A 24,816-nucleotide genomic window follows, 5' to 3' on the forward strand; every position below is an offset into this window, starting at 1 on the left:
AACACCAGGAAGCCTACAAAATCATGGAAGCTGAACAGTCAACTATTGAATCACCCCTAGGTCAAGGAAGAAATAAAGAAAAAAATTAAAGTTTTCCTTGAATTTAACGAAAATAAAGACACAACATACTCAAACCTATGGGACACAATGAAAGCAGTGCTAAGAGGAAAGTTCATAGCACTAAGTGCCCAATTAAAGAAAACGGAGAAAGCACACATTGGAGACTTAACAGCACACCTGAAAGCTCTAGAAAAAAAAAAGAAGCAGACTCTCCCAGGAGGAGTAGAAGACTGGAAATAATCAAGAAAGAGACAAAATTCAACACCCCTTTATGATAAAGGTGTTGGAGCGATTGGGATACGAGGATCATACCTAAATATAATAAAAGCAATATATAGCAAGCCGACGACTAACATCAAATTGAACAGAGAGAAACTCAAAGTCATTCCACTAAAATCAGGAACAAGACAAGGCTGTCCACTCTCTCCATACCTCTTCAATATAGTGCTTGAAGTTCTAGCACTAGCAATAAGACAACATAAGGGGACCAAGGGGACTCGAATTGGAAAGGATGAAGTTAAACTTTCCTTATTTGCAGATGATATGATAGTGTACATAAGTGACCCAAAAAACTCTACCAAAGAACTCCTACAGCTGATAAACACCTTTAGTAATGTGGCAGGATACAAGATCAACTCCAAAAAATCGGTTGCCCTCCTATACACAAACGATAAAGAAGCAGAGAGGTAAATCAAGGAAACATCACCTTTCACGATAGCCACAAATAGCATAAAATATCTTGGGGTAACTCTAACCAAAGAAGTGAAAGACCTATTTGACAAGAACTTTAAGTTTTTGAAGAAAGAAATTGAGGAGGTTACCAGTAAATGGAAAGACTTCCCCTGCTCTTGGATTGGGAGAATCAACATAGTAAAAATGGCTATTCTACCAAAAGCAATCTATAGATTCAATGCAATCCCCATCAAAATCCCATCAAACTTCTTCACAGACCTTTAGAGAACAATAATCAAGTTTATATGGCAAAATAAAAAACCCAGGATAGCCAAAACAATCTTATACAATAAAGGAACTTCTGGAGGCATTACCATCCCTGACTTCAAACTCTATTACAGAGCTACAGTATTGAAAACAGCTTGGTATTGGCATAACAACAGAGAAGTCGACCTATGGAATGGAATAGAAGACCCGGATATTAACTCACAAACCTATGAACACCTGATTTTCGACAAGGGAGCTAAAGGTATATAATGGAAGAAGGAAAGCATCTTTAACAAATGGTGCTGGCATGACTGGATGTCAACCTGTAGAAGAATGAAAGTAGATCCATATCTATCACCATGCATAAAACTCAAGTCCAACTGGATTAAAGACATCAACATTAATCTGTCCACTTTGAACCTGATAGAGGAGAAAGTGGGAAGTAGTCTACAAGATATAGGCACAGGAGACCACTTCCTAAGTAGATCCCCAGTAGCACAGACAATAAGAGAATCAATGAATAAATGGGACCTACTGAAACTGAGAAGCTTCTGTAAAGCAAAGGACACTGTCAGTAAGACAAAAAGACTACCTTCCAACTGGGAGAAGATCTTTACCAACCCTTCATCAGATAAAGTTCTGATCTCCAAAATATACAAAGAACTCAAGAAACTAGATACTAAAACTCTAATTAACCCATTTAAAAAATGGGGTACTGAACTGAACAGAGAATTCACAACAGATGAACTTCGAATGGCCAAAAGACACTTAAGGTCATGCTCAACCTCCTTAGCAATCAGGGAAATGCAAATCAAAACAACTATGAGATACCATCTTACACCTGTCAGAATAGCCAAACTCAAAAACACCAATGATAGCCTATGCTGGAGAGGATGTGGAGAGAGGGGAACACTCATTCATTGTTGGTGGGAATGCAAACTTGTGCAGCCACTGTGGAAATCAGTGCGGCGGATTCTCAGGAAATTGGGAGTCAACCTCCTTCAGGACCCAGCAATTCCACTCTTGGGAATATACCCAAGAGGTGCCTTATCATACTACAAAAGCATTTGTTCAACTATGTTCATAGCAGCACTATTTGTAATAGCCAGAACATGGAAACAACCTAGGTGCCCCTCAATAGAAGAATGGTTAAAAAAGGTGTGAAACATATACACATTAGAGTTTTACTCAGTTGTAAAAAACAATGACATCTTGAATTTTGCATGCAAATGGACAGAAATAGAAAACGCTTTACTGAGTGAGGTAACCCAGACCCAAAAAGAGGAATATGGTATGTGCTCACTCATAAGTGGATTCTAGCCATAGTTAAAGGTCTTTGAGCCTATAATTCGTGATCCTCGAGAAGCTAAATAAGAAAATGGACCTGAAGAAAATCATATTGTTATCTTCCTGGATATTGGAAGTAGACAAGATTGCCAGGCAAACTTGGGTGCACGGGCACGGGGGCTGGGGGGTGGAAGTAAGGGGAGATGGTTAGAGAGAAGGGAGAGGGGAAGGATAGGGGATGGCTTGGGGGAATGTGATGAGAGTGGGAGGGAGGAAGGATGGATATGGGAACAGGGAAGTATTTATCTCAACTAAGTGAGCCATTTTAGGGTTTGCAAGAGACTTGATTCTGGAGGGGTTCCCAGGCCCAAGGAGAGGTCCCCAGATTGCTCCCTGGGCAGCAGAGAAGAGGGTGCCTGAACTGGCTTTGACCCTAACCATACTGATGAATATTTTGCATATCACCATAGAACCTTCATCTGGTGGAGATAGAGACAGAGACACATATTGGAACACTGGACTTAACTCCCTAGGTCCAAATGGGAAGCAGAGGGAGGGAGAACGTGAGCAAGATAGGCAGGACCAGAGGGAACCTTCATCTGACGATAAATGGAAATTGAGACGGAGACCCACATTGGAGCACTGGACTGAGCCCCCAAGGTCCAAATGAGGAGCAGAAGGAGGGAGAACATGAAAAAGGAAATTAGGACCGCGAGGGGTGCCTTCACCCTCTGATACAAGGGGACTGATCGAATGAGAACTCACCAAGACCAGTTGGACTGGGACTGAACAAGCATGTGATCAAACCAGAGTCTCTGAATGTGGCTGACATGAGAGCTGACTGAGAAGCCATTGACAACGGCACTGGGTCTTGTTTTGTCTGCATGTACTGGCTTCTTGGGATCCTAGTCTGGTTGGATGCTCACCTTCCTAGACCTGGAGGGAGAGGGGAGGAACTTGAACTTCCCACAGGACAGGAAACCCTGACTGCTCTTAGGACTGTAGAGGGAGAAGAAGAGGGAGTGGGGGGGAGGAGGAGAGGGAGTGGGGTGAATGGGAGGGTATGTGGAGGAGGGAAGGAAGAGGAAATTTTTATAAACAAATAAGTAAATAAATTTTAAAAAAAGATGAAAGGGGAGACATAAAAAATATTGAGCAAACGTAGAGAATCATAGAAATATGCAAATGGAATAGTCTAAAAGAAATGTATAATTTTCTGAATACATACCACTTACCAAATGATAAATCAGAGTCAAATAAGCAGTTTAAGCAGGTCTATAATCCCTTGTGAAACAGAAGCATTCATTAAAAGAATCCTTAGTCATATTCCCCTCAAAAAGTCCAAAGCCCAGTTTTAGGGAGAATTCAACCATACTTTCAAAGAAAAGTTAATACTAATATTCCTCAAATTAACCCACAAAATAGAAACTGAAGGATCATTGCCCAGTTCAGCTTACGAGGCCAAGAAAACAAGACCCCTTAAATCAACAAGATCTACAAACATGAACTCACAGAGACTGAAGCAGAATGCACAAGGCCTATATAGGTCTGAAACAGATGGGGGTCTAAAACTAAAAGAAGTGGACATATGCCTCCTCATCCCTAGCTCTGAAGCAGTCTCCATCGATTACCATCTGCAAATGAAAATTTTATTTCCTCCAAGAGATCCTCACTGGGGAAACAAGAAACTACTCTTAGGGTAGGCTGCATGCCTAGCAGAAGATGACCAACAGAAAATGAATTCAATGGTGACAACTTTAGAGGTTCCTTGACTCATAATGTTGAATCAGGGCTTTTATTTATCTCAATGTTTTCAATTTTTTAAAATTTTAATGTTTTCAATTTTATTCATATGTACTTCTTCTTTGTCTCTTTTTACACTACAGGTCCTTCCCATGTACATTATCTCTTCAGTTTAGTGTTTTTATGGGATTCCTAAATTTGCAAACAAGTGCTTCCCTGTTTCTAATGCTTTCTCTTGGGCTCTTTTCCTTCCGCCTGTTTTGTCCTATTCCAATGTGTTCGTCTTCATTTTACCTTATTATATAATGTTTTGTTTATGACCATCACTTAGAAGCCTGTTCGCTTTCTCATGAGAGATAGAATGGTGGTAGATTCAGACTTGAGGAGAGGTGGGGAAGCCTGGGAGGAATAGAGTGAAGAGAAACTATAATCAGGATATATTATGTGAGAGAAAAGTCATTTTCAATAAAAGAATACATTTTCAAATATTTTTTAGAAAATAAATAAATGTACCAAAAATATTGCTGCAGATTCATAATCCTTTGGTGATCATACGGTTTTCTTGAAAGCTGTCTTCCAGTCAATGTTTGGATTCTATATTTTGTCTTCAAATGTCTGTGCATTTTGAAGCATTTCATCACATTTTGGTAATAGCACATGTTTAATTCTACTTTCGTTTCTTCTCTATCTTTTCCTTTTTCTTGATATGGCTAAAATGTTTCTTCAGTTCCTTCTTTGCTAGCACACCTCAGTGACCTTAAATATGTTTCTTCACTTCTTTTTATTAAGATTTCTTCATTTTTATTTTACATGTATGAGTGTACATGTATGTATGTCTGCATGCATATATGTATACCATGTGCATGCCATGCCCAGCATCCAGAAGTGGGGATCGAAACCTCTGGAACTAAAATAACAAATGGTTGTGAGTCATTATTTAGATGCTGGTAACTGAATCCTGGTCCTCTGTAACAGCAGCAGATGCTCTTAACCACTGAGCCATCTCTGTAGGCCTGCTTTTCCTCTTCTTCATAGAGCATGTTGGCAAATATTCCTCCATCCATCTTGCTGTGTGGATGACTTTGTTCACTTCTCCATCAATTCCTAATAAGTCATGAGATTCATTAATGATTTCACTTCATCCATTCTTCCAGCAGGCATTTACAGTTTCTGGTTTTAATTCATCCATTGCACCTTGATAAATGTTATTGTATTAGCAATAGTGAAGGATTTCCAGTATAGTGCTATTCCATATTAGGAATGGCATCAGTTGTGAAACTGATGCAATCAAATGCCAGGTATATATCTGAGACTCTGACCGGCCAACAAAGCCCTAAACAATGAGGTTGTATTTGGAAGTAAAGATGTGATGTCAGTATTTTCACTTCCATAGCAACAGATTTAGGATGGCCAGGTGTCTTGTCAATTATTAATGGGCCTTTGAATTCCAACCTTTCCTCCTCCAAGTAGTTCCTCACTTCTGGGATAGAGTTTTGATAGAGCTATTTCATGAACAAGATGACTGTTAGCTATGCCTCCTGGTTAATTTGCCAGGGGCAGATAATTTTTGTTTTAAAGGATGGATGCACAGTGTGCCTGCATGCATCACCTAGCTTCGTCTTGTGCCCTATATCATTGTCATATAGCACCAAAACTCATCTGCAATTCTTTTGTACTTTTGTGAGCATAGATTCCTTTGGATATCTTATACCAACTGTGCCTGGTTTATTGTAATTGAGATTGGTATCTTTTTTTTTTGAATAGCATCTTTTCTCCTTACACAATGTTCTCTGTGCAGCCAGATCTGTGACCACAGTTTCCTAATTGTCAGATGCAATATCTTTATCAATTTTTATTTTCTGTCCAGACTCATTTCTGCATCTGTAGTCATCCTTTTCTAGGTGTCACTGATTCTGGAGGAGCCTTTGACAAATTTTTTTATAATTCCAGTAATGTCTGGTGCTACATATTACCATTAATTGAAACTTTTTCAATTTTCTCTTTCTCATATAAACTTAAGAAAGTTTCATCTTAACCTAAGTACTTATCACACTCATTGTGTCTGTAACTATTGTGATTTGAGGTGTGATGGAAAAACTAGTTTAAATTTATTTTTCTTACAACTTTGCACATAGTAGATTCACTCTTGAATCTTAGTAACCTTAGCGTATGTTTTTTTCCTCTTTCCTTATGTAATTGAAAAATCAATGAAGTGCTTTAAAATTTTTGACTTTTTGTTTTGCATATCTGAATTGCTACCATCTGAAGCTTTAGATCCATCAGTAAGCATACAATCCAGATTTCTCAAAGACATGAGGTAGTTCAATAGTCTTGCTGAAAACTAAGATGTGTGTAGCAGAAGTATCATATACTACTGCATGGATGCATTGAACGAATAAATGGTATACATTCTGAACAGGATAAGGTAAGGAGGGCATTATGAACTTTTAAAGCACTTCTTAAAGCTGTTTGCAATTTGAATTAACTTTTTAATTTAACATAAATAATAATGAAAATCATATGCACATTTAATACAGTGCAGTACAATAACCACTGTACAATTTATTATTCCATATGCAATGCATGATCCTTATAATACTATGGTTCAGTTTCTCTCCTTCTTGTCTTTTCTACTGTTATTGACTTACATTTCTGTTTTACAATTTAGATTCTTACAAAATAATTGATATTATAGTTCCTTTAGGTATTTGCATGTTCTCACATATATGTGAAATGAGATTTTGTAATCATTACTTATTGTTACTGCGACAAAATGCCTGTCAAATCTACATTAAGGACAGAAGGGCTTATTTGGGCTCATGGTTTGAAGGGATATAGCGTATCATAGTGGGAATATTTGGCACCAGAAGCTTCTGTACTTCGAAAGGAAAGAGTAACCATGACTACTGCTTACTTCCCTCGTGGCATCTTATTCCACCCAGGATCACAGCCCATGGTATGTTGCTTCCTACATCTAGTGTGGCTCTTTCCTACTCAACTAAACCTCAGCAGAAACATCCTCACAAACAGGCCCAGAGGGTGTGCTTCTGGCGATGGTGAATCCAGTCAAGTTAACAGAGATGATTAATCATCTCAGACCTTCCTGCCTTTATCCCATGTCAGAGCTGTTCCTAGTGTTTGTTCATTCTTTGTTTTGACTCAGATCTTCATCTGGTATCGTTTTGTTCTTCTCCATTGGCTTCCTTTAAATTCTTTCATGTGATGGCTGCACTAATACTTTCAACTCTTGTCTGCAGGAAAAAAAAAGTATTCTGCCTTCACATTTGAATGATGTTGTATAGAATGTAGAATTGAATGGCAGTTTTTTTCTTTCAATATCTCAAAGATCTTCTCCCATTGTATCATTGATATGTATGATTGTAAGTTTAGTGAAGCCTGGCAAATTTTCTGCCATTGTTTCTTCAAATATGTTCCTCTACCAAGAACTCAATTTATATGTATATTAGGTCTCTCACAGCTTTTCCACAGTTCACTAATGATTTTTAGATTGTATTGTTGTTTTAGTTCCTGAATTTAATTTGGGGAAGTTTCTATTAGTCTATTGTTACATTCACTGAAACTCTCTTCTGCCATGATGAGCTTATTGTTAAGCCATATGTGTGTTATATATATATATATATATACATATATATATATGTTCCATATGTATATATATAAAATTAGCTCAAAATTTTTGATTTGAGAATTTTTCATGTCTTTTCAGTCTACTCTTAACATTTCAGGTAATGAGGGTAACATTAAAGCAACGGTTTTTAATTGTATTCTGTGTCCATTTTCATATCTGTGTCAGTTCTGGGTTGACTTGATATTTGTTTAAACCTTTCAGCCCTCTTAATTATACTCAGTGTCTTACTGAGAGCCAAATGGCCTACAGTCAAAAAGAATCAAAGCTGCAGCAGATATGGCCCATGAAGACCATCCATCCTCTCTGAGTGACTCTTCCCACAGTGCTCTCCCATGGACCTGGCCAGGCAGTTGTTCTCTGAATCTTTTTCAAAAGATTCATATCCTATCTGAGAGAGATCTGCTGTCGCCGACCTAGCCACCTCCACAATAGCCCTACGTCATCATACCATCTCTTTCGGGATTCAAACGTCATATGTGTTGGCAGGGGATCAAGTATATGAACATGCAGACCACAACATTTAATCATGGTCCATTGGGGGTTATACATCATGTTCTGAACCTTCCTAAGTGGCATTGGGGGTTATACACCATGTTCTGGACCTTTCTAAGTAACATTGGGCGTTATACACCATGTTCTGGATCTTCCTAAGTGACATTGGGGGTTATACACCATGTTCTGGACCTTCCTAAGTGACATTGGGGGTTATACACCATGTTCTGGACCTTCATAAAAGACAGCTGTTTTTATTTATCGATGAATTTCTCCACCTTTGCGTTGAGATGTTATCTTATTACTGGGAAACAATTAAACCTTTTAAGGGTCTTGCTCCTAAGATTTGTGAAGCATCACCTTGTGTGTAATTCATGAGTAATGATTTTGCATTATCAAACTGCTGTTTCCTAAAGAATACTTCATGAAACATGAGGCTATAAATCTGTGTGAGGACTAGATGTGCTACCTTTATTTTTTTCTGCTAGTTATGGCTGACTAATAGCTTTTTTATAAAGGAACAGGATTATATATGTATAGGCAAGCCTCTGCAGACCTCTGGATCTTCCCCTTCCCTTCTTACCTGGTGCTGCATCCTATGAACACTACTTCCTTTTTCCTGCATTCTCACCATCTTCTCTTTGCCTCCTAGAGGCCATCTGGCTTTATCTTGATTCTTCTTTCTTACTGCATAACACAGGCATACTTTCTGAACACTAATATGAGCTAATCATGTGCCACCTCATTTTGGTTCCGTGTCTTGAAAATAATTATTTCATACATCTTATTCATTTTAGTTGCATTATGTGGGAATTCCTGTTGTCCTGTTGTTTTAGAGGTGTTTTAGTATGCTTTATCTTTATTCTTATGTTAATGTTGAGTTTGGGTGAGAGCTAGTTTAAATCAGCAGGCGAGGTGAGGAAAGTACCGAAAGCATGTGGTAGGAGCTGGGACGGGAACATGCCGGCTGCCAGGAATTGACACATCAAGGAAGGAGTAAGAAGAGAAAATTAAGTATAAAAATTAACTTTCCTTATTTTGATTCACTTGAAAATTGTAGGCAATGTAATTAAATTTGACTTTTGTGTGTGTGTGCAAGACTTTCATTTTGGTTTGTTTGGGCTATCATACCTTACACAAACTTAACCACTGGACTGGCTTCTATATGGTTTAAGATTTCTGCCATGCACTTTTGAAAGTCTATCCTTGCCCATATGTTTTTCCTTATATTTGAAATGTGATTCTACTTTGACCTCAGCAGTGTCTTCACATCCTTTTCTCTTTAGCAGAAAGGCATTTTCCCATGATACCTTCCACTTCTGCTCCCTCACTAAACTTCTATTTTATCTAAGTTCCCATAGTTCTTCATGTATGCACCAAATCCTATACATACAGATTTGGTATTGCTCTACCTGGGATGTTTATTTTCCAGACTGAGACTGTATGAAGGCAGGAAACACAATACAGTCACTTTTGATTGAGTTTAACTGTGCCGAGCACTGTATCTCCTCGTTCTCTTATGTACTGATATAATCCTGTCTGTTATCCACATGGCCTATACCTCACTTCCCTCTACATGTTTAATTCCTCAAACAGCTAGAATTATCCACCGCTATCCTCACATAGAGTTAGTGAAGAAAGGAGCCACCAATTTGTCATTGCCGGAGCTGTGTGCTTTGTACCGTAGTTCCAAACGTCATACTCTATCTTTGAGCTAGAAAATCAAATTTTCAGGAGTAGTCCCAGGAATATATATTCTTAAATAGTTATCATAGTGAACCTGATTGTTGGCAGATATCTAATTTTGTTCCTAGTTAGTTGGGGGTAAAACTGGAACTTGCTTTCTGTCTGAAATTTTTTTAGAATAATTCAGTTCCTAAGTCAAATTGATTTCATAATAAACCATGGTAGTGAAAGGAGCAAAAGTTTGGATGGACGTGTGATAATTAATATCAATACCTCTATTTCTATCTAGAAAGGTAGATAGAGTTACTAAATGTGTGTATTTATTGAAGGAATAAAGAGCTGAGTGGTCGGAACCCCTAGCATTTGAAGAAATAATCCTACTGAGAATTAAAGATGAAATATGCATGGTCACCTGCCTTTTATTTATCGTTCTACTTATTTATTGGTTTACTTAGTTGTTTATTGTTTGTTTGTTTGTTCTTCCTTTGCCATTTTCTAGGAATCACATCCCATAATTCGTCTGTAATAGAATGTGACTGCTTGGGAAGTGTTCACAGAGTTGGCCTTCATTTGCATGCCGCTGCCATTTCAGCCTAGGGCACTCTCTCCTTCTTCCTGGTTCTCTTGCCTTCCTCCCTGCAGCCTCCCCAGAAGAGCACTGATGAGATGTGACAATGGAAAACACAAGGGCATTTCCTGGAAATTTACCAACATCCAGAAGAAAAGCTCCAAGGAAAAGGAACAATAGAAAAAGCAGAATTGTGGAGGGAAGAAAGTTTCTAAGGCTATCATTTGCAAATGTCAGCTCAATTCTCTACGAACTCTAGAGACTGTTAAGCAAACCTGTTTCTAATGAATACAACAAGAGCTGTTTGAATCCTCTAGACTTGAGCCAGTCACATTTAACAGATCGCCCAGTCTATCTTCCATTATCCTCAGAGGCAGTGTGGGCCTCATAGCCTCTTTTCAATTTCAGCTTCAAATGACCCAAGCTAGAGACTGTCTTGGGCTTCAGTGCAATTCAGTGGAAACAATGTCCGAGGGTTAACATAGCTTCCTTATTATTTTATATAATTGCTATGTACTTTAACCATCCTGTTCTCTTAGCACGAGGGGTTTCAGCAGCCAATTAGTCTTCATTACTTATTGATAGGATCAGGTAGGCAGCACTGAAATGTGTGAAGCTAAGAGAGATCTTCCCTCTATTCCAGCACGTATCTCTGCTTTTCCTCTGGTGAAATGTCTCTTTCATTTCTGCACCTGTGAAAATGAGATGGAATTTCCTTTTACTATTTGCTGAAAAATTAAAAGGAAAGGATCCATTTGGAAAGTATAAAGTCATGCAAACCCGAAGCTAATAGAAGTCCAGGGCATCATGGTCTCCAAGCAGGTGAGGTTAACTTTTTCTTATATCATTATGATTTTTGTGGAGCTGCTTTCTTTATAACAGCATATTCTGCTCTTCAGCATCACTTGACCGACCATGCTCATCGTCATGCCCTCTGTTGGCTGCTTCCATTCACAACTCATTCTTGTCATCATCCCAAATCTTCTCTTCTTTGCTATCTGATCTAGAGGGGTTCATTGAGCAAGGACGTTAAATAGAGTACAGTGCTGATTAGATTCTCCATCACCTTGTTCCAAGGTTGGACCCAGTTCACATACACTTCATCCTGTGCACTTATTAGTTCCATTAAGATCTTCCTCTAATGCAGAAATTCTGATCAAAACCAAAATATTTATGTTTTTAATAAAGAAATTACATTTTAATGGGCCAGTTGCTAGTAGTTGTTTTATGTTCTTGCTTTGTGAAACTAGTTTCGTGTATTAATGATAAATGCATGTGATCTTATAATGAACAGGTAAATGATTTACCCAAGATTCTATGTATTCATTCAGACAAGCAAATATACCAGACTTACCACATAGTTTGAATTTCTTCAGAATCACATGAGTTTCTATAGCCTTACTAACTGAGCAGGACTTAAAAGATTCAGATGTGATTTACTTCATGTTTATCACATACAGGAAAAACGTGTCATCAGTAGTCAGGGAGAAGGAAGAGGCTACAAAGAGAGGGTAGGGAAGAGAATGAAAGTGAGAAGAAGGCAGGAGAGAAAGGATAGGAGTACGAAGAAGAGAAGCCCTGAGGGTAGGCAGAACAGTCTGAAGATTGGGGTAGCTCGCTTGTATATTCATCGTATAACATTGACAGCAGTGAGACCTGTCTTCCTTTGTCCCCTTTTAACTCCCACAGGCAACACTTGAGCTGTGAAGACCGAACCAGGAGCCAGATATTTCCAATTCAACAGCAAATGATGAGAACACAAGGAAGGACACAGGGAAGCAGGTTACGGAAGGACACAAGGACAACGCTAAGAGGAAGTCTAGTCTTGCTTCTACACTGCAGGAAACAAAACTACCAGTGCTCGGTTTTAAAGCATTCCCTGTTTCAATGTCTCTAAGGAACCCTATAAATGGAACCAATTGTTATTTTCCTTGAGACATGGTTGTTATCACTTCTCAGTGTATTTATTTCACACAAGCCACATTCATCCACATTCAGACCAATTGTGGACATCAGTGAAACAGGCAGAAGTAGCTAATTATCTATGGTAAAATGGGATGAATACAGAAGGGATGGAGCAACAAATTGGTCCTATCTGTACACTCATCTTTCCTCAATGGCTGGCCGACCCTTGCTTCTTGCTGGTAAGGAATTAGGAAAACGTGTCTCATTCTCTCACAACAGCATCAAGCTAACTCTGGGTCTCTGCTGGTTCAGGATTGAACCACACTCTAAGAACCTCATCTCTGCTGTTGTTCTCTGAAGAATTATTTTCTTTTTCAGTTTTCTTTCTTTTTTAAAAGCTACTTTTTGTGTCTGCCCTAGTTAGTCTTTTCCTCAAGTCCCCTCTCGGAGCCCTGTCACCAGGAACCCAGACTTTGGTAAAGGTGCAGGAGTAGTTTCCTTCTGACAAGTTCATAATGTTGTCCTCTGAGCATCAGCTCTGTGACTGTCATGAGGTACCTCAGCGTCCCTGGTTCAAATCCCTCACATGCATTCTTATCAAAAGCATAACAGATGTCATTGTTCTTGATTTCTCTTTATGGACTATATCAAAGTGTATATTTACCCATCTAGGCACTCTCTGGGGGGACAATTCACATCCATGCCACATCGGTACCATGTCACAGGACAGACCTCAGACTCCAATAATCTCATTCTTCTTGTAAAACTACAGCAGTTAATATGTAAGTCCAGCACCTTGGAAATGATTGAAAATTTTATGAAACACTGTGCAGATCAAACTGTTTCTGAGGTGTTATCCTGGGGTGATATACCTTGAAATTTGATGAAATCATAGAATTAAATAAACACACACGCACACACACACACACACACACACACACACACACACACACACACGTGTGTACATATATAAATCCCTGGTTCAAATCCCTCATGCATTCTTATAAAAAGCATACCAAATGTTCTTGATTTCTCTTTATGTAATACATCAAAGAGTATATTTACCATAAAATTCTATAAAGTGCTCTATTTCTTTTTTAGGCAGTAACTTATAATTTTATTTTACCTGTATCAAGTAGGAGCAGTGTGCTCATGGGTGAGAATGAAAGAGTAGGAATAATGAAAACGGAAACACATGTGATGCCCTTCTAGCTTATGTCATGATACGGGACCAGAGAGTCTTTTTCTTTAATTATTGTTCTTTTTATTTTAAAACAAACTTTTCTCATTCTACATACCAATCCCAGTTTCTACTCCCTCCTCTCCTGCTCTCCTTACTTTCCCCCACCCCTTCCTCAGAGAGGGTAAGGCTTCCCACAGGAAGTCAACAAAAGTCTGGCATATCACTTTTATATCTAGGCTAAGCAAGGTATCCCTCGAAGAGAGTAGGCTTCAAAAACCCATTTCAAACACTAATGATAAGTCCTGGTCCCACTGCCAGGGAAATAACCTAGATGCCCCTCAAATGAAGAACAGATAAAATGTGGAACATTTATACAATGGCGTATTAGTCAGATGTCAAGAGCAATGACATCAAGAAATTTGAAGGCAAATAGACGGAACTAGGAAGAAAATCATCTGAGTGAAGTAACTCAGACCCAGAAAGATAAACATGGTATGTACTCACTTATAGGTTGACATTAGTTATTTTTTTTCTTTGAAACACTGCCTGGACCATTAGTTCTAGCCTCTTATTGGCTAACTCTCACATCTTGACTCAACCCATTTCTAATAATCTGTATGTCACCATGAGGCTGTGGCTTACTGGGAAAGATTCAGCATGTCTGACCAGGGAGCTTCATGGTGGGCAGTTCTCTTGACCCTGCTTTCTTCCTCCCAGAATTCAGTTCTGTCTTCCCCACCTACCTATGTTCCGACCTATCAGGCCAGGCAGTTTCCTTTATTAATTAACCAATGAAAGCAACAGATAGATAGAAGACCCACCTACATCATTTCCTCTTTTTCTGTTTAAACAAAAAAGAAAGGCTTTAACTTTAGCATAGTAAAATTTCATATAGCAAAACAGTTGTAAAGCAAGAATTACAGTTACAATATTTAGATCTATTTTATCTTTTATCATACCTAAGGAAAACTATAACTATAACTAACCATTCTTCAACTCCATCAAAGACTCAAGAAGAATATAATATAACCTAAATAAACAAGAAATAAGCAACTTCCAAGCTCTAGAAATGACAGAGACATCTCACTGCCTGGACAGTCACCCAAAGTTCCTCTGTACGGTTGGGGCATCCATCTTCAACCTACAGGCCCATAGTTTCTAGCAGACATTTCCATGAAGCAGAAAATTTCAAAGGCAGTTCAGTCACTGTCTGCTGTGTCCTGCAGAATGTCTCGCAGACTCTTTCATGAATCAGGAACCCCAAAAGACCATCTCTCCTTTAGGCAAGTTCAGCAGTCCTCTCTATGCAGATTCTCTGTGTCCAGTTTATGCAACAGTCCAGGCAAGAGAAGTTTCTTGCCCAAATGGCTATCAATCTCCATAAGGAGCCTCTTTGATGCCCATCTTCCTCTTGAAGTAGCTGGTGCTGCCAGGAGCAGACATGGGTAGACATTAATTGTAAAGTAAAGGATAACCATGCTATGATTCACAGACCCAGAGAGGCTAGGTAACAAAGAGGGCCAAGAGGAAAGACATGGATCTCTTTGGGAAGGGGAAATAGGAATGATCTCATGAGTGGACTGGGGTGGGTGGGGATGAGTTTAGTGTGGGTGAAGGGGGAGAGTATGGAAAGAGAAGATTGGAAAGGGAGACATTTGGGGATCAGGTAGAAACATGAGACAAGGGAAATTCCTAGGAATCTACAAAAATGATTCAAGCTAGGACTCTTAGCAATGGTGAATGCATAGCCTGAACTGGCCATGTACTGTGGCCGGGTGAGACTTGCAGTAGAGAGATTGGGCTCCCAGCCCAGTCACTAAACCTTTGACGTATAGTCTGCCCTGCCTATGTGATGTATGGGGTGAGGGTGGTGAAGGGAGCACAGAAACTGTTGGAATGGCCAGTTAATTACTGGTACAACCTCGGACCTTTACCAAGAGAATGAGTCTACCCCTGACACTGCCTGGAGTGCCAAAATCTAAGGACTGGATGGCACAGAGACTAGGATAGAATCAAACACGACTGGAGAAAAATAAAATCTCAATGATGCCTAACGATATTCTGCTGTATTCATAGACACACGACTACCCCATTTGGCATCAGTGAGCCTTCATCCAGTAACTGGTGGAAACAGATGCAGAGGCCCACAGTCAAGCACCGGGCTGAACTTGGGAAAGCCCACTGAAGAAAGAAAGGAAGGATTATATGAGCCAAGTGGATCAAGAACATCAAAAGGGAACCCACAGAAACAATTATGTGAATTTATAGGGACTCACAGAATCTGGACCAACAGCCATGGAGCCTGCATGGTACCAACCTAGACCCTCTACATATGTGTGACAGTTTATAGCTTGGTCTATTTGTGTGACTCCTAGCAGTTGGAGCAAGGGCTGTCCCTAACATTTTGACTGGCTTTTTGGAACCTATTCTTCATGTTGGGATGCCTTGCCCAGTCTTAACACAAGGGGAGGAGTTTAGACATACAACAACCTGACAGGCCTTGCTTTGTTGGTATCCATGGGAGGCTTTCTTCTTTCTGAACAGAAACAGAGAAGATGTGGAATGTTGGGTGAGAAAGGGTGTGTGGGGAGATGGGTGGAAGGAGGGAAAGGAGGGGAAACTGCAGTTAGGCTACTAAAATAAGGAAAAAGGAAGGAGAAGAGAATTAGAAATAGTATGGGGTTAGAATCCAGATCACTGCATTCAAAACCTGCTTAGGTTCAGTTTCATGGTATCATATTTATACCAGTGCCTAAGAGCAAGTTCTGGAGTTGTGGGTCCATCAAAATTTCCCTCAGCAAGCCAGTTTGCTAACAGACAGGGAACAAATTGCTCTGGAGTGAATTCTCTTCCTTGTGATTAAGGAAGCAATTACTCTGATCCTGATCAGTTTTCTATTCCTTCCTTTATTTTTTTCTTTTTAAAATAATGATTTTTGTTCCCTGACAAGCCCCTCTACTCATTCTGTGTTGTATTTACTAATATCCTTGAATACATGATGCTTAGAAAGATACCTTATTCATGACATGTATTAAGTTTGGATGTGAGGGTGTTTCATATTATTAAAACTTAACTCCCAGGTGATGGTACTGTTTTGGAGTTTGCTAGATATGGAAAGATTGTAAAGGCTGCAGGACCAGGAAAACTGCTGGAGAGTGTGTCTCCTAGAAACAATACCCACCAATATGGCTGCCTAAACAAGAGATGTACAAGGAAAACAGCAGTAGACATGCTCACACCAGAGGGGGAACACTCAGGAGGCTCTAACTCCAGACAAGACCTACCTGATGCTGAGAGAGGGGCAATTAGTCATCTCTGAAATCACGTACAGACAAGCAATACTAAGTGGACTCCACAAGTTGTATTTATATATTTATGAATATCTAATAGTTTACATTAAAAATGAAAAGAGTTTTGGAGTGCAAGTTCATACCAGCTGACGAAAGTTGATTTTTCCCATTCTTCCCAAACCTTAGAGATGACTTTACTGAGAAGCTTGAAATCTTGAAATCCTTTGTGTTGGGAATGTTCATGAAACAGACAAATGGCCATGAAAAGGAATTTTTCTCATTCCTACCTCCAAGCTTCCTCCCAGGAGGTTGGGAGAAATCTACCAACCCATCACTGTATCATGTGGAAACTTGTAGCTGTTTATCCTTCAAAATAACAGCTGGAACTCCGGGGTACTTGCAGCAGACAGGAAACCCACCTGAGATGCTCATAGTCAGGTTCTTGAGAAACCCAGCCAACGTCTCCTGATGCCTGTCCTGTTGACTCTGCCCTCAGAGATGCTCAACACTCTTCAATGTGTTGGGCATCATTGTCTCTCAGCTTCTAGCAGCAGCAGTTGGAATAGTCCTGTGCTATCCAGATCTATGGCAAATTGTAGGTCACTTACTGGACCTTTCCCTCCCTATTGGGATGGCTAACCTTTTTAAGTTGATAGAATTTAGAATCACCATGAACCAACTTCTGGGCATGTCTGTAAGGGAATCTCCTGATGAGGCTGAGAAATAAAGACTCATTCTAAACGTGGGTAGCATCAGTCCAAGGTCTGACATCCTGCACTGCATGGAAAGGAAAAAATATACTGAGCACAGCATTCATCTCTGTTTGCTTTCTGACTACAGACATGATTGTGACCAGCCACCTCAAGCTCTTATTGCCATGCCCCCCCTACTGTGACGGACGGTACTCTTGATCTCTGATCTGAAATAAACTCTTTTGTCCTAGCAACACATAAAATAAGTAACATACCCATTGAACGCCAGTCTATGACTGCTCGGATTTCAGGGTAATAACAGAGAGGCTGACAGCCCACCGCAAAGGAATTGCCTCTTTTCAGAAACTTATACTGGTCTATGAAATAACATCCCTTCATTTAAATGAAATCAATGTGGATATGGCTCATTAAACAAAATCCCATATAAGAAAAGGTAAATTTGGTAACAAGTATTTATTATAATAAAGACTTCACCATAGGATAGCATTAAATAACTGGCTTCCTGAGTGCACTTACATAAAGTCTTTTTAAGAGCACTGCCATTATAGAAAGTGAGCTAATATTTAAGCCGAATGTACAATGACTCTTTAGGGGAAAGAGTGCTTAACTACTGAGAGTAATTGTGGACTTGCTTTAAATTTAGGAAGTCTCTGGTTTCTATGGTGCCACTGTAATAATTCCTCCATCCTAGGCTTTGGCTGGCTCATCAGAAAGGACACAACTGGAAGAGAGGATCATATCTTTGAGGAACGTAGGGACCGTGGATACCTTCAAGTCAGATCCCATTACTTTGTCAACATAGCTGGGGCATTATTTACGCATCCATTGAAAGGGTCACTAGATACATTTGTAACTATTCAGCAAGTGCTGGGAAGTATTGAAATTGGAATTCTATCAATATGCAGTCATTATAAATGTGAAGGTTGGCTAACTATGGTGATGTAAATCCTGTGGAGCTTTTAATTGAGCAATTTTGTTCTGCTGCTCATGAAATTTGGTTAAGCATGTTTGTTTTATAATGTCCTTTGAAATTTAGCCAGGTATTACAAAACAATACCATGTAAAGAGGCTTCTGTAGCAGGAAGGGACAGCAATAAAATGAAAAAGGAGGAAAGATGAAAATTGTAAAAAAAATTACTTTATTTACAGTTATCAACATTATGACATTTTTCAAGTTTAACCACCCCCCAAAACAAACTTGGCAGTATTAATAAATCTGTATTACAAATATGTAAATAAATTGCAAGATCTTAAATTGTCAAAATCCATACATTATAACAATAACATAGGTCATAATAGCTAACCTTTGAAACTATTTGATTCTGAAAGTCTGGTATGTGGGCGGATATTGTTGATATTCCCAGATTAGTGGCATACTCATTTTAAAAAATGACAAAGTAATATAAATACTTAAAATTAAGTCAAAGCAGAGACTGATTATTCAACCTGAGGGTGTGCAAGGTTTGTACCCAGCTGTTATTTTCCTGTCTTTTAAAATATTGTTATTCTCTTTTATGACTTATTTGTATCTTTTCACAAAAAGAATACATCTTCACTGGAGAAAGTGCAGAAAATACAGGGAGATACACCCCATCTTTTAATCACTTTTCTCTTGATGTATGACACAAAATGGGGCAGAACCAAGTGATATATTTTCCTCCCTTTAATTATAACTATACATTTAGAATTTTGTGACCATGTAAAAGAGTATGAGAAGGCTGTCCCTAGCATGACAACTTATCCCAAATTATGTGACCACTAATTTTTGTTATAAATTGAAATAATTTTCAGTTGTCTTTCACATCAAGTAATGTTGCTGTGACCACAATGCCTCACATATCTTTAGCTCCACTTAAAAATATTTCCTTAAGAGAAATTCCTAACAACTAAATCACTGGATTAAGGCACCTGAGAGGTTTTGTAAGGTTTTTATGGACCAAATTGCTTTCCAAAATAATTGTACCAATTTACAAACCCACCTGCAGAGGCCAAGACTGATTCCAGTTATAATAAGGTCTTTACATTGATGGAAACGAATTCCACTTGTTATTATTTCCAAGGACTGTGCTCTTGCCTATGTAACACTTAACAAAATTTGAAGTAAGTATTTTTCTTATTTAACATAGACTTCACTTATCAACTGTAACCCTGCTTATTTTAAGAAAAGGAAAATATATAAAAAAAAGGAAAATATATTTTTCCAGCATTATTATAACCATTAATACAGGTCTGGAGAGAAACTATTGTCTCTGTCAAGTGCACAGAGGAACTGGTTCCTGGGATGGGGTTTTTCCAAGTGTCAAGTAACACAAATACCTAAGCAGAGATCTTTGAGATTTTTTTGAAAATGGTTACCCTTCTTAAAAATTCATACTAATCTGAGAACAGTTTCCTGGAGTGTTCAGTGTACGATCTGGTCCAGGTTCTGAAGAAGAGAATGTAATTTCACTAGCTGAATTCATGCATAGGGCGCAAGGTGCTATAGATTGCATAGGATTCCACTACAGTCCCACAGTGGATCAAGGTGTTTTTGCCAGGAGTCTGAGGTGTAGTCAGGTAGTTTATGCATGAATGGTAATGTGTGCCTTGTTTTTAAAACATAGTACAAGTCCTGGTTGCTCCCTGCAGAGTCGACCTCCTCAAAGTAGCTTGAAGTGAATCATGAAATATCACATAAATATAAAAAGGGCTTTTCCAAATTAAGAAAAATAAACCCAACTCTTTACTGACACCCACAGCACCTTCATGTGTAGATTCCTTAGCTGGTTGTCTGCGCGTGACGACCTTGGCTCATGAATCTTTGTTGTGTTTCTATGAATCACATAAACTGGGCAAAATAATGCAGCCACTTTTAGTTCTATGGCCCCATCAAAATAAGCGTGACCAGTACACAGGATACCACAACACAACCTTAGTTTTCCTTGTCGCAAAGCTGATTTTGAAGGACGGAATGCGTATTATTGTCTCCCTAAAACTTGTTTCTTAGTTTCATGTGACTTATTTTGGTCCCCTGTGGGATCTTCATGGCTGTGGGATTTTGGGTGCAGGCAGATGTGTGAAGTCTTTCCTTCCTCCTACAACTGCTTTGGGTTTAGCTCTGATAGCCTTTCCCCCGGAGCTGTGTGACATGTGGGAAGCCTGCATTTCACCAAATCCCTGCTGCATCACACCACAAGGACTCAATCCCAGTCCTGTTTACCTTCCTGAAAATAGGTTGCAGCCAGAATTAAATAGCTTCAGCCAGTTTTCCCTGCTCTCAACATTCAACTAATTTATGAAAAACTGTTATAAATCTTTCACTCCCACAAATGGGTGGCATGCAGCAGACTTCCCCTGAAGTCCCACAGCAAGGTAGCCTGGCTCCCCCACTGCTCCCTGCAGGGCTTAGCATCAGGCTCTGTCCTTGAAATGCCACAGAAGACTTCACTCTTTGATCAAGCAGGGGAATAGGCTTTTCTACTCACTCGTAACTTCCTATAGGGACTCAGATTTCCTTTACTTCTCCCCAGTAGGAAAATACATGAGATAGATCTCTTGGTTAAAGACAACAAAGAAATCAAGAGACAGAAAATTAAATCTACTAAATTTATCCAAATATTTGGAACTGAGGTACAAAACATTGGGGTGGAGATGCTGCCAAAAGAGAGAGGTAAAAAGCTGGATGTCTATAATTTTAACAGTAGAGGCTGATGCAGGATCTCTTCACATTCAAGACCTTCGAGGAAACACAGAGAATCCAGGCTAGCCTGTATTAAGCAGCAAAGCCTGGTGTGGCAGGTGCTGGCATGACACACTTACTGAACATGTATTTTGTTGGACCAGAGGATGTAAATGCCACATGTCAAGTGTTGAAAAGAAGTAAATGATCCAGTGATCACACAGAGGACATTTGGGAAAACAAAACAAAAACAAACAAACAAATCACAACAACCAAACCAGGTAGACATCATTATCTTTAGAAAGAAATGGTCAGTTAAGGGGCAAAGGTCAACTCAAAACTCAGACTCAAAGGGGAAAAAAAAGTTAGACACAATAAATAGACATAGTTGTCTAAAATTGCTTCATTCGATGCATGTCTAAACACTGCTCTCCTTGAGAGAGTATTTCTAGGGTGTGAATCTGACTTTCTTTTTCAATATGCCCCCTTTACTAGGTCAGTTACCAGCCCATACAAACATCAGCATTTCTTCTTCAATTCCTCTGAGTCTGCAACATGGTCCTCTAATGTTCTCATGCCTGACCCAAAATAGGGATCCCTCAACTCTAGCCTCATGAGTGCTGAGATTACAGGTGTATGTCACCATGATCAGCTTCCTCCATGTACTGCCATAACATCTTGAGTGTCTATGAAGTCTGTCTTAGCCACTTTCATCATCTATGCTGTTTCAAGGATCCCCACATGTCAATTTTCTTTTTAAATTGTATTTCTTTTTTGAATTAAGATCCTTACACAAGAGGGATAGACTGTGCCCTGTGTTATATCTAGACCACACTGTTTTGATGTGGGAGGTCCTTCTGTCTATGTGTTGCTTTTATTGGTTAGTCAATAAAGAAAGTGGCTTGGCCTGATAGGGCACAGTAGAGCTAGGTGAGGAAAACTAAACTGAATGCTGGTAGAAAGAAGGCAGAGTTAGAGAGAAGCCATGTAGCCCCACCATAGACAGAGCCCGGAACTTTACCCGGTAAGCCACAGCCTTGTGGCAATACACAGATTAATAGAAATGGGTTAAATTAAGATGTAAGAATTAGCCAGTAAGAAGCTAGAGCTAATGGGCAAAGCAGTGATTTAATTAATACAATTTCTGTGTACTTATTTTGGTTCTGGGTAGCCAGGAATGGAATAAACGGCCTCCTACAACATTGCTTTGCCTTAATTTTTTTTGAGTAGTATTTTAAATTTTTCCAAAGAAAGACAGTACAAGAATTTAGATCAAAAAACATGACATTAAGGGTGTGTTTCACTAGAAGTGAAAAACAGAACAAAAAATACAATCTTTTGGATCTTCCTTATCCATCAAAAGCTGTATATCTTTTTCCCAAGCATGAGTTCCCAAGATCCAACTCACTCTGTATCTCCTCGCTGGGCAGAGCAACTCCCTCCACCTCCACCTCTCTTCTCTCAGTCCCACTGTGTGGGCGCTAAAGGCCCCAAGCTGACTAATGAACAGAATTGTCTTTAAGCCAGCAGCCCACAGACAGTGGCACCCAGGGCAGTCACAGACCTGAAATTGTTTCCACTGTCTCAGCAAGAAGGAGCTGAAAGCAGACCCTCAGCACAAATCAGATGTAACATGAAGGGGTCCTGCTTGTTGGGATTTCTGTCCTGCTCGGTACCCCACAACTAGCAAGCCCAAAAGAAAAATCACACAGAGGCCACTATAAGTTTTAAAGCTGATTGTCCCATTAGGTCAGGCTTCTTATTAGTTCTTGTAACTTACATTAGCCCATTATTCTGATCTATTTTAGCCACCTGGCTCAGTACTTTTTTCAGTTGGCAGATCACATCCTGCTTCCTTGGTGATCTGGGATGGACTGAGAAGAATCAACTTTCTCCTTCCCAGAATTTTCCTGTTCTCATTGCATCACCTCTACTTCCTGTCTGGTTTTCCCACCTATACTTCCTGCCTGGCCAATCAGCGTTTATTTAAAACATGATTAACAGAATACAGACAATTCTTCCACACACCAATCAGAGTCAAATGTGGAGAAAGAGGAAGGGCTCCTGGGCCCAGGGAAAATGGTCTTTCCTATTACTACTACAGTTCTTCAAGCGTCTGCTGAGCTCAATGGGTTCTGAAGCACATGACATCTAAGCAAATCAGGGGAACTTTTGTGACTGGAGATAAGAGTGGTAATAAACAGGAATATAAATCAGTGTGATAATGTATAGGACAATGCTGGGAATTTCAGATCCTCACATGGCTGCTAGTCCTACAGAGGACAGCATAGTAAGAACCAAGACAGCTATTCCAGACTGCTGGACCTGGGGCATCACCAGGCCTTTTCCTAGGTCTCACATCAAGTTTCAGATCCCATTCCATATGTGGTACATGGGAGGGAAGACAAGCACAAACTTAGTTGTATGAATGAGTGCTGGCCCCAAACACAGAGACATCAGATAAGACTCAAAGTTTCCAAGAAGCAGCAGAGCCAACAGGTCCAAAAGAGAGATACCTTCCTCTTAAGGCCATACCAGTGTCACGATGGCGAGTGGATATTGCTGTGGGAAGAGATCAACTATATATAGTGTTATGGGGAAAAACAGAGCACTTTGAACTCGCATCTTTATTCTAGACTCGGTCCATCTCTTCTTTGCCTGTGGTTCCCAAAGGAGCAGCATTTCTGAGAAACAGCTGAGAATTAAGGTAGGTTTGGAGGCCATGACAGCCAACACATCACAACAAGAGCACAGTCATCTTGAGTCACTTTGCCTTAATTTTAAGCATGGCTCTGTTATCTTTTTGCATTTCTTACAAGGCAAAGTCAATAGCACTGAGCATATCACACACCTCAATTATGCTGTGACTAGTAACATAATTACAGTTTTCCACATCAAGGCTTTGCACTTGCACACATGGAAATCATACTCTGAATTCCCTTAGCAACCACGATCCAGACATCATTGTTCAATATAAAAACATTAAATATTAATCAAGTGTCAGGCATGAGACCCAAGGAACTAGGTTCCAGGAGATTCTCTACGGCATTCCAACAAAGCAGTACAGATATCGCAACTTAAATGAACACAAATTTATTACCTGAGAGTCCAGGAAATTGGAAGTCCAACTAGAATGTGCAGGGGCTATAATCAAGTTGCCTACAGTGCTGTGTTTCTTTGGAAGACTCTAGGAGAAAATATATGCCCTAGGTCTGTACCAAACCTAGAAGCTGAGTGTACTCCCTGGATTCTGGCCTCTTCCCATCTTCAAAGTTCCCAGTGAAGAGTCACTCCTCACTCTTTCCTTGCTTTTCACATCTTTATAACTTGCTAACTTTCTCCATCATCCTCATTTTGAGTCCCTGTGACTGGATTATGCCAATTTGGATAATCTCAGCTAATCTCCTTATTTGAAGATCAGATGTTACAAACCTATTTTTCTCAGTGCAATGTACCTAACATATTTATAGTTCTGGGGATTAACCTCTAGGCATCATTGGGGAGTCATTATCCTGAGTGCCTTATTGATGGAGACCATAATTAATAAATGACTCAATAATAAATTTTATTATCTCAAAGCAGCCTGCTAAGAGGGACACAGAAAAGAGCATGAGAGTCACACTGGACAGTGAGATCATATTATCCT

The 24,816-nt window shown here is 39.5% G+C and overlaps 1 pseudogene; it reads right to left on the reverse strand.

The window, feature by feature from the left end:
* Window positions 1–23,426: 23,426 nt before the first annotated feature.
* LOC125391488 (succinate dehydrogenase cytochrome b560 subunit, mitochondrial-like) lies at window positions 23,427–23,928 on the reverse strand (annotated as a pseudogene).
* Window positions 23,929–24,816: the final 888 nt, after the last annotated feature.

Source organism: Myodes glareolus, chromosome 5 (genome assembly GCF_982192425.1).
Source record: "Myodes glareolus chromosome 5, mMyoGla1.1, whole genome shotgun sequence".
Classification (NCBI taxonomy): Eukaryota; Metazoa; Chordata; class Mammalia; order Rodentia; family Cricetidae; genus Myodes; species Myodes glareolus.